Source organism: Columba livia, chromosome 5 (assembly GCF_036013475.1).
Source record: "Columba livia isolate bColLiv1 breed racing homer chromosome 5, bColLiv1.pat.W.v2, whole genome shotgun sequence".
NCBI classification, from domain to species: domain Eukaryota; kingdom Metazoa; phylum Chordata; class Aves; order Columbiformes; family Columbidae; genus Columba; species Columba livia.
The window spans coordinates 1091917-1101027 of record NC_088606.1 but is presented as its reverse complement, the minus strand read 5'-3'; the positions used below and the strand labels follow the sequence as shown (position 1 = coordinate 1101027).

Sequence of the window (9111 nt, the reverse complement as noted above, 5' to 3'; positions counted from 1 at the left end):
GCATAAGGTAAGGAGGTATTTGTGGATTGATATCAGAGTGCTTGTGGGGAGCTACGCAGAACAGGGCTGGCTGCTGTGGGGATTAGGGTTTGCACAGCAGGTACAGACAGAAATCACCAGCAAAGGCAGCTCGCTGTGGTTTTATTGGTAACGCTCCCATGTGAGGGGTTGCTGCCCAGCCCGGGGTCACGCAGAAACCTGCTGCCCCGGGAAAGAACAAGAGCCGAGCTGGGAGCTCAGGTATGTCTGTGAAACCCCTTTGGATGGGGATGGGGCGTGGGGCTGGGGGTCCCGTCAGCCGTGTTGTCCTTTGTCCTCAGCGGGGCACCCGCAGGAGCGTGCCGAGCGGGGGCTCAGCGCCGCGGGGCGCGTGTCAGGAGCGGCAGAGATGTGCTTCCGTACGGCGAAAAAATAGGGTTATGGGAGAGGATCTCACTGGGCAGGAAGGATGCTGTTGGCTTCAAAGAGGGTCCTAACAGAGTAGGAAAAATAACCGCTTCCACTGGTAATAATTACAGATACTTGATTTCTCTCCATTTTAATGACTTTTAAGCAGAATCAGTTTGTCGCTTTTATTTATTTCAGAACATCTAAAACCTGGAAAGATTTTTTCCCCAGGTCTTGTTTTCTTAGAGGAGAAAAAAAACAAGGAAAACACGAACTGTAACGTAGAAATAACATTTCTGGCAAAGCTCTAGTGAGAAGTGGCAGCAGAACGATGTGATTCGGGGGTTGTGCCGCCTCCCTCAGCCATGGGTGGTGAGAGACCAGTGTCCCCATCCCATGGGGGGACCCAGCTGTGTGTCCCTGGGATGGGACACCTGCGTTTCCCCAGAGCACAGAGCTGTGGTGCTGGGGCAGGGACCCATGGGACCTGGTGGTGTTTTCCACGGTTGCCAGGGGTTTGGTGACAATTTGTTGTTCCCGTTTGGGACTCGTGGTCAGGGTTTTTCATTCCCACCCACAAGTGGCCCCATGTGGCTGGAGGAGAGCTGGGGTGTCCCCTGCCCCCAGCTGGGCACAGGGGGGGTGCAGAGGAGAGCTGGGGTGTCCCCTGCCCCCAGCTGGGCACAGGGGGGGTGCAGAGGAGAGCTGGGGTGTCCCCTGCCCCCAGCTGGGCACAGGGGGGGTGCAGAGGAGAGCTGGGGTGTCCCCTGCCCCGAGCTGGGCACAGGGGGGGTGCAGAGGAGAGCTGGGGTGTCCCCTGCCCCGAGCTGGGCACAGGGGGTGCTGCAGGTCCCTCCCTGTGCTGCCCATTCCCCCACCCCATCCCCGGTTTTGTTTTACCCCTTGGAAATATCTACTTAGGTTTTGTTCAGAGAAAAAACATGCAGTGCAGGATGAGATAAATATTTCTAATTACCTGATAATGAAGGATTGAGTGATAGAGGAAAACCGTGAGGCACAGGGCTTGCTATTAGTGTGACATTTCAACCCTATTAGTCAGATTAAAAATTAGATGCGTGGTGTTGCTGCACAAGTCAGAGTCAGAAACTCTGTGCAGGAATGTCCCTGGGAGGGGGTAAACAACAGTGTGTGGAGGAACACGACAAACAGGTGGCACGCGTGAGGACTGGTGAGCAGGACAAGGTTCACCCGCAGTCCCGGCCATGGCACTGGACATGTGTGTCTTCGTACCACGGGGGAATGGGAGTCTACGTGGCCTTTAATTTTGGATAAAGCTGCTAAGGCTGGTGTTGCTCGCAGCAGCGTCCTGCCACGCACAGAATTTTATGGACCCTGTGTCATCTCTGTGTCCCGCTGTCAGATGGACACCTAGAGATGGTCCCGGTGTCCACCTGCATCCTGTGCCATGACCAGCACCCAGGGTGCAGGGTCCCCACAGGAGGGGCTGTGGCTGTGGGTATTTGCATGGCCAACATCTGCAGATGATCAGATAGTTCCCACCCCACTTAAAAACAGGGTTAATGATGATCAGCCGTGGAAAGTGCTCCAAAAGTGGCTGGTCCACGCAGCCCATGGCTGGGGAGTTCCTCCTCCCAACACGCCGCATCCTTCAGGCTAAACACGAGGAAGGAATTGTTGTCCCTGAGGGTGGTGAGAGCCTGGCCCAGGTTGGCCAGAGAGGTGGTGGATGAACCATCCCTGGAGACATCCCAGGCCAGGCTGGACGGGGCTCTGAGCAACCTGAGCTGGTGAAGATGTCCCTGTCATGGCAGGGGGGGCACTGGGGAGCTGGGAAGGTCCCTTCAACGCAAACCATCTGTGATTCTATAATTGCCAGGGAGCGTCTGCCCCGCTGCCCTCCCCGGGGATCCAGGCACAGCCGAGCGCTCGTCCCGGGCACAAGCCAGCCTGTCATGTGCTGTTTGTGAGGTGGCAGGACAGGAAATAAGATTGACTTGCTCTAGAATGAGGATTTGATCACAACAAATTGGCTCCTTCGTTGCCTCTTTTGCAGGAGCCAGGTTTACAAGATCATGTATATTAATAAACTCAGATCTCTCTAAAATGTGATTACAAAACTCGTGTTTGTGATTCATTTTGTGCGGTATAATTTGACAGCCTCTGAGCAGAAGCATCGCTAAGAATTGTGTATTTCGGGGACAAGGTGTGGGTGGAAAGCTTCCCCAGTCCTTTGGCAGCGGGCGGTGACCTTTGGAGCAGCACAGCGCTGCTTTTCCAGCAGGTCCCTGCCACCACTCTGCTGCCCCGTGTCCCCATCCCCTGTGACAAGGGGGAGCAGCCAGGGGAAGGTGCTTTTGTGACTTGCGTGAATCACCGGTGACATTTGTTTTGTGGACTGAGGAAAACCCAGCTGCCCGGCCATCAAACCAAGCAGAGATATTGCTCCTTTTTTTTCTAACTTCCTGCACGTTTCCTATGGAAGAGGCAGAAATGGTGACACTGATTGCTTGTTACGTCATTAATATTTAACAGCTTGCCATAATAAAATATTTAAGCTCAAATATATTGATTTTTAGCGCTTTAATACAGTTGCAGCATGAACAGGATTAGCAAGGTCTCATATGCGGTACTTTAATTAAATCCATAAACCACACTTTTTTTAATAAACTTGCGCAGGGAACGTAACTGTAAAGAAATGCCTCAAAAGGGTTGGGATGTTTGTGTGAGCAGGAGGCCGGGCAGGAGGTTTGTTTGACTCCAGCATGGCCCAGGCTTGTTGGGGGGACCTTGGGTGACATTTTGGCGCCTCTGAGTGTGTACTAAGTGTTGCCCTCGAGAAAGAGATTAGAAGTGTTTTAGTTAGGAATAGTGGGAGTTTAGGCAGAGGTTCTGTGTTCTGCTGACCCCGGGGTTCAGAAGTCCCCGCTGATCCCTGGCCAGCCCTCAAACACAAGAGCTGGGGGGTTTTTCCTCCTTTATTCCTCCTTTGAAAGTCTTTCTGTGGTGTTTATTTGCAGCGCTGGCCTCTGTCTCTCCAGGGGCTCCCCAGGTAGCTGCTTTGGTTGGCACAAGGTTTGAAGGTGCTTAGAGGTTGTTGAGGGTTTTACGTGGCTTTGTGGGAAGCGCTTGGTTCCTGCAGGCTGGGAGGCTGGAAGCGGCAGCAGGTGGGTCCAGGGGCTGAGCCGGGACATGGGCGACACGTTGGGTGTTTGCCGCAGAAAATCATTCGATAGCGTTGCTGGAAGAACCTGGTTAAGAGAGAAACCATCGTGGCCTTTGACGAGACTTGACGCTTTGTGGTGACACTTGACTCTGTTCAAACTTGCTGAAAGCGGGATTACATGGTTAAAACGAAAAGCCAGCAGCTCGTCCCTGCTTGTCCTGTGCCCCCGTCAGGCAATGGCTGTTCGTGGGGAGCTGGGACTGGGATTTCGTAGTCAATGTTGGCAACTGGGGAAGTGTTTGGTGCTTTTCTTTTGCCCCCAAATATTAGTAGGAGAAGATAAAAATATTATGTGTGTATGATAATATTATATAATCAATGCACACATGTCTATATACACACCTAGTTATGCTGTTACTTTGCAGGAGGTGTAGCCGTTCCCTGTTTCCCGTCTCGCTCCCGTCACACTATGACCGTATTTCTCGTGGCTGGTGTTGCAGTGGGACGGGCAGCGCTGCTGCATCTGGTCACGGGTATCGCTTGTGCACGTGGGCTGTGCGTGATGGTGTCACTTGCACAGTACCTGCCAACATAGGGTTATAAAATCATGGAATAGTTTGGGTTTAAGGACCTTCCCAGCTCCCCAGTGCCCCCTGCCATGACAGGGACATCTTCACCAGCTCAGGTTGCTCAGACCCCGTCCAGCCTGGCCTGGGATGTCTCCAGGGATGGTTCATCCACCACCTCTCTGGGTACCTGGGCCAGGCTCTCACCACCATTATTGTAAAGAACAAAAGAACAACCAGCCAAACAAAAAACCCACAGTGTTTTCCTTATTTATACATTTCATACATCAAAGGCTTTGGCTCCATGCTTCCTTCAGTCCTGTTTGTTTAAAGCATCATGATTTAGGGCACCAATTCCCTTGTGCATGTTGGTGTCCTGCCAACAGCCCTATGAGCAGAGGCTGCTCACGGGCTGCCAGCAGGGAGATGGAGCGTATTTCAGGTGTAACGGGCAGAGCTCATTCCGGGCTCATGGGCAGCCTGCAGCGAGGCCCTTGCAGCTGCTCCTGCTCGTGGGTCCGTGGTGTGGGGTTTGCCAGGTGTTGAGCAGAGGCTGGTCACTGCTCTCCCTCTCTTTTCCCCCAAGGATGCATCTGACATCCCCTGGATTAAATGACCCAATGCTGTCCCACTGGTCCTGCCACCCCAGGGGAGATGCCCAGGCTTTTCCCTGGGAGTCCCAGTGGTCCGTGATGCTGCAGCAGGAGCATCACCTGCTCGGCATCCTCCCCAGGAGCACTCAGAGAGGAGGCACCGACACCTAATTAAATGTCTCATTTTATGCCCAAACGTGGGTCAGCCCTGTAGCAGAGGTGGGCAAAGGGCGGGTAGGACTGGGGCAGTGGCTGCGGGTGCCCGTGGGTGCTCTTGGCGTTGGAGATCTGGAGCCGTGTTGGCTCCGCTGTGTTGGCTGGGAGCTGTGGGTTTGGGGCCGCTGGGGCTGAGCTCCTGCTCGACTTTCCCTCCTCCCCCTGCAGCCTCTGGCAAACCAGGCTCAGTGGGAATATTTGTTATTGCTGCTCTTGGAGGGTTTTTTTTTGCCTTTGCACTTATGCAACTTAAAAATGCTGAAACTAATTTAGCCTCCCACATTTATTTTCACAAAGTTCCTGAGTGCCCAGGTTGCTTTGCCAATTACCTTCAGATCAGGGAGATATTTTCCCATGTAATTAAAGGAAACAAGGAGAAAGCAGCCTGCGGCAGCCCAGACCGGGCCAGTGTGAGCAGGGCTGGGACACACTGTGCTCAGCCCCTTTCCCGGGGCTGCAGGGGCTGGACCAGTGGCCGCCGGTGCCTGGGGACCCACGCCAGGTGGGGTGTGCAGTGATCCCGTCTGCAGGATGCTCTCGGGAAGGGATGGGGATCGTGCTCAGATGCCTGGCGAAAGGAGTTTCCCTTCTTGAGTGTGAATAAAGACTGGCTTGTACCAGCTCAAGCTCCCAAAACCCTTCCTGGATGCTGGGTTTTGTTTTAGTGTTTTCTATCCCAGCTGTGGGACGTTACAAGCCAGCCCTTGGAATCCCACTAATATCTTCCCTTATTGTATCTTAACATCATTAGAAAAAAGATCTTCTAGCGTAACTAAGTGGAATGGCACCTGCATGGATGCAGAGTCCCCTGGCTCTTTGTGACACGTTGGACATTTGTTTTATGTCTCTGCTTTGCAGTGCTCAGCTTCATGTGACAGCCGGCTGGGGGTGGGGGGAGGAAAATAGAAAAAGGAGCAAAACTTTATTGTCATTGTTCATCTTGCTGCTCTGACTTATTTTGACTCTAAGAATTACGTTTCCATTGGCAATGCAGTGATAGGGTGGTTGCCAGTGTGTTCATGGCCTGTTTGAGGCTGAGCAGAAAATGAAGCAGTTTGCAACCCGTGCTGTGACAGCCCGGATGGTGCTGGGAGGGCAGGAGGGTCGGACCTTTGGAGAGGGGACATCCCGGGGTGCAGCAGCAGCAGCTGCCCCGGCAAGGCGGAGAGCGGTGACCCTGTGCCAAAAGAGAGCCATAGGATCACAGGATGGGTTGAGTGGGAAGGGACCTTCCCAGCTCCCCCAGTTCCCCCTGCCATGACAGGGACATCTTCACCAGCTCAGGTTGCTCAGAGCCCCGTCCAGCCTGGCCTGGGATGTCTCCAGGGATGGTTCATCTACCACCTCTCTGGCCAACCTGGGCCAGGCTCTCACCAGCCTCAGGGCAACAATTCCTTCCTCATGTCCAGCCTAAATCTCCCTCCTTTAGTTCAAAACCATCACCCCTTGTCCTATGGCAACAGGCCCTGCTCAAAAGTCTGTCCCCATCTTGTAGGTCCCCTTCAAGTACTGGAAAGTTGCTCTGTGGTGTCCCCAGAGCTTCTGTTCTCCAGCTGAACACCCCAGCTCTCTCAGCCTGTCCCCCAGCAGAGCTGTTCCAGCCTGGGGTCGTTCCTGTGGCTCCTCTGGGCTGGTTCCAGCAGGTCCATGTCCCGCTGATGGTCGGGCTGGATGCGGCCCTGCCCGTGAGCTCTCAGCAGAACGCAGCGGTGCCCGGCTGGCAGTCTGGTGTGCACAGACGTGCAAATGGCCAGATTTGGGAACGTACAAAACCGACTGTTCACAAAAAAAAGGAAAAAGAACAGCTCTACAAAATCACATTTTTTAGACTGGCTGTGGCCAAGAGCATCTTCTAGTTTAATGTGATCATTTATAATCTGAAGGCAGAAGTCTCATGCAATTTGATTTACATGAAACAAGTGAGAAATGAGTTTTATGAAGCTGGAGAACTATGAAATGTCAAAGGCAGATGAATAGCCTGGAAGGAAAGGCGGTCTGGGACTTACGGCCGGTACCCGTGTGTCCCCACGGCTGGTCCAGAGAGTCGGCCCAGGTGGAATTAATTAGCGGTGCTGAGCAGTGTGAGTGCACGGATGGTGCTGTAGGCAGGTAATATTTCCTGTATTATTATCTGCTGAGCCTAGATAGGTGAAGCTGAGACATATGAACCCGGTGGCAGTTTCACATCTGATACTGGTGGAATTAGTCAAAGATAAGTAAGTGTTTCACATGGAGTGCGGTTTCTAGACTCGCTTACAACCAGGGAGAGCAGACTGCGACCCATTTACCACAAGCAAGCTTTGCATTAAGTGCAGGGAAGAGTGCAAGAAGGGTGCAACAACATTTGCCTTTTATATCCTAAGCTTTTATTTCTGCAGGTCTTTTCGGTATCAAATTTGGATGAAGTACCGGACTATCTGTTGCGTATGACTTGAGGCAGGTCATGTTGGAGCATGGCCGTGCTCCACGCAGTGACTGTGGAAGTATGCAAAACAAACGTCGTGAGAGCAACACGATTAAATGTTCTGACGGTGGTTGCCAACGTGTTCAGAAACGCGTGAAACGAATGCGGGTTGTTCATTGTTTTGTTATCTATGTCAGGCTGCCAGGGAGGGGAAAAAGAAATAATATTTCCTGAAAATTAAAATAAGTTTTCAATCTGTTAGATAAATATCGGTACTCCTGAAGAGGTGTCTGAGCAGGCACGAGTGACAGTTCAGTTAAAGAAAATGGAGAGCTTAATGGAAGGGGTGTGTGGCTGTTTGTGGGTGGGAGGCTGCTCAGACCCGCTGGTGCTCAGTGCTGCTGCTGGGACAGGGCTGGGGGAGAGGACGTGGTTCATCTCATATGTGAAGACACATCCCAAACTGGCCTGGGCTCCTGTAACCTGAGCAACATAAACCTCAACATCTACTTTTTACTACATTTCCATCCAAGGGTGGAGTGCTCGTACCCCTGCTGTCCGCGTGGGGTCCTACATGGGGAAACCAAAGCCATTTGGCCTTCGGCTGCTGTTTTGCACTAAACGTGCTGCCAGTCTGTATTATTTTTTTCCCCATGAACAGCCAGCTAAACCTCAAATGCATTGAAACTGGAAGTGAATTCTGAACGCAGCACAACATTTTGTATGCAGTGCTGTACCGTCTGTAATTTGCGTGGCCCGAAGCGGAGAAATATCTTGTCTGCTGCACTGAAAATAAGGCAAAGACAATGCCAGGGTTTTTTCTTCATTCTGCGTGATGGATGCTAAGCTCACTGGCAACCCATGATGTAGCCGTGCTCAGCAGCACCCAGAGCTCCGAACAGCCCCGAGCGCTGTGCCCCTGCACAGCATGGGAAGGATGCGGCCATGTATAGATGGGAATGGCATAAAGTCCCCGGGAGTGATGGGCTGTTGCCTGTACCAGCCTGAGGCTGCATCCTGAGAGGAGACAGGCCACGTATCCTGGGAGGGAAATGCTGCGAAGCTCTAATGTTGATCGGTAATGTGGAGGAGGGAGCGAGTGCCCAGGGAGGGAAGCCAGAGATCCAGCTCTTGCTGCCATGTATGTGCCAGCTGCCTCATTTTTCTTCATTAAACAGCACCCGACAGTACATGCCTTTTCCACATGCAAGTTTCAGTAGCTAATGAAGGCTGGTTTGCTAGGATATGAATAAATCACAGCAGCACTTCCCCAGGCTCCATCAGGGTAGCACACTCCAAACCAGCGCCAGACACAAAGCCCCGGCTTCACTTCACACAGAGCAAACATGGTTTATACCGACCTGTCGTGGCTCGTGAGCCGTTCCTGAAGCTCCTCGGGAGCATCGCGTGCTCCGAGTGCAGCCCGTGTCTGGAGAGCCCGGTGCAGGAGGCGGCACGGCTGAGCACCGCGCTGCTCCTGGTGGCACCGCAGCGAGTGGCTTCTCCCCGGAGCCTTCTGCAGTGCGCTGCCGCGGGTGTGTGTCCTGCACAGCCGCCTGTGTGTGTCCTGCACAGCCGCCTGTGTGTGTCCTGCACAGCTGCCTCTCACCTGGGCTGCACAGCATGCTCCAGTTCCCATTTCAGTGCAATAATTAGGGAGGGAAAGAGCTGCTGGGGCTGCGCCCTGGGAGCCGGGGCCGTGTGTAGCGTGGAGCACGGGGAGCAGGAAGATGTTATTTTGGAGAGGCAGGTCGCTGCCGTCCCTGGCACAGGCTGTGCAGAAAGCCCTGCTCTTCCTGC

At 53.2% G+C, this 9111-nt stretch overlaps 1 long non-coding RNA gene across 1 annotated transcript; it reads right to left on the bottom strand.

Moving 5' to 3' along the window:
- Positions 1-2605: 2605 nt before the first annotated feature.
- Positions 2606-8874, bottom strand: LOC110360614 (uncharacterized). Its single transcript, XR_002416644.2, has 3 exons — positions 8673-8874; positions 3935-4115; positions 2606-3617 (listed from the first exon to the last, which is right to left on the bottom strand). It is a non-coding gene; the product is annotated as an uncharacterized LOC110360614 (long non-coding RNA).
- Positions 8875-9111: the final 237 nt, after the last annotated feature.